A 2004-nucleotide genomic window follows, 5' to 3' on the forward strand; every position below is an offset into this window, starting at 1 on the left:
GAGTACAACAGTTCCTTCTTTGAGTGGTGTGTTTACAATTCACTTCTTTTTTTTTTTATTGTTAAATTAAAAATTAAGAAATAATCCATACATGTCAAACTAACTAAAAGCTAGCATTTGTCATCTTAAAACCCCATAATCTAGAATCCGTGTCCCTTTAGTCACGTTCATCTTGGGAGTCTGCATAAATGCTTTAAATATACTAGTGCAAGGCTAGCTATTACTGGGGAGAGGATAATGGAGCTTTTACTGATCATTAGGAAAAGTGACTGGGGATTGCACTAATTTAAGTATTTGTTTCACTCTACTATCATAGATTATGAAGTAGAAGTAATACAGTAAGCATGTTTTGGAAATGAGGATGTAGCTACAAAACCTTCTAATTCCCACTTCGCCAGTGTTATAATCCCAAAAACTTAAATAAATTGCTTACTTCTAACACAATAACTAGAAAGAAAAAAAATAAGAAACAAAAATCATGAATGCTGCTGCTTTCTTCAGATTCATGAAACTGAGATGAACAAAAGTCACATTCTGCAGGAAGGTTTGCTTTTGGGTTTATGCTTTTAGCATAGCTTTTGAATGTCCTCTTATTTTTTTTTATTTCATTTTAATGAACATTCCATGTTAGAAAACTTGAAAGCTGTGATTCTTGGTAGATATCTGCTGCTTCTTTCCAAAGCACTACTACATTCTAATGTGTGTGAATGGAGAGAAATAATGGAAAAGTAATCGTAAGTGAAGTACAGTAGTAGAAGAAAACTATGACAACTAACAACCACTAAGGACAAAATAGCTTTTCCTAAAAAGCACCTAGGCAACAACAACAACAACAACAAAGTGTTTTTCATGAACCTTTAATATGTCTGTTCTTTTCTGGGTATCAGAAAAGAAGGGACAAGAAACTGAGTAAACAGCAAGATGGTGAAAAGAGACATCTGCTTTTGCCCTTCCATTGAACTGCTGGGGTTGGCAAAGAGCTGTGCTAGCTGCAGGAGAAAGCTTTTGTCCTCTGCTAGCAAACAGTCCAGAAACAAAAACATACTCTTCTTCAGCATCAGAGGTCATACGAGCTTTGTTATTTTGATAGAGCTTCCCTTCATAAAACACTTTCAGAGTGGGCTGGCAGCATCAACAAAACGTTTTAAAGAGGGTACAAAGTGCAAATGAACATTGAAATTATAACATTTTAAATAATGTTTGGCCTTCAATAGTTTGTCTTCAGTATTCTGAAAATCACAGTATGGAAGGGGTAAATAATGCCTAAGAAATTCCTCCTGCCCTCTTCATATCTACAGACCAATGTGAGAAGTACATCAGTCTCAAATTTTTAACCCTCATTTTGAGATGGCTGGTAGATAGTGGTTACGTAGAAAAGAAATTTTAAAAATACATATCAAAATGTTTGATGCTACAACTTTGTACCGTTTCATTTTCTCTGTATAATTAAAGATCTAGAACAGAATTTCTGCAAAAGCTATAATTCACTTTGGTTTGTTTGCTTGTAAAAATACCCAAGAAAGCCTGCCACTTGCCCAGCACTAGTAGTAGGTAATGCTGCACCACCAGCGTTTTTCCAAGTAATATCTACACTTGTAGTGTTTCAGAAATCCACTGTAAGATTTCAAATTGCTAAGATACTGGACTTGGAAAATTTGTCTTGGTAATTTTTCTATATAATAGATTTTTTTCTGCACCATAAATGTGCACACTCTCAACAGACTTTAATCATCTGTGATGTTCTAGCTAATGCTAGTAGGTCATTTAGTCATGTTTCACATGAGTTTCTGAGGGAATATAATGGTAACAAATACAGAAAAATTATCTACTTGCTATGAAGTAAAAATATGCAATATCAGTTACTGAATACCTTGAGTAATTTCACTGCTTGAAGGTCTGCATTGAACAACCTAAAATGCTTGACTTAATCCATAAAGTTGACCAAAGACTGAAACAATTACCATTGTAGCTGCTTGCTTCTGAGGTTTCCATCTGTAGCAGGAA

Source organism: Merops nubicus, unplaced genomic scaffold, assembly GCF_000691845.1.
Source record: "Merops nubicus isolate BGI_N331 unplaced genomic scaffold, ASM69184v1 scaffold10195, whole genome shotgun sequence".
In the NCBI taxonomy this organism is placed as follows: Eukaryota; Metazoa; Chordata; class Aves; order Coraciiformes; family Meropidae; genus Merops; species Merops nubicus.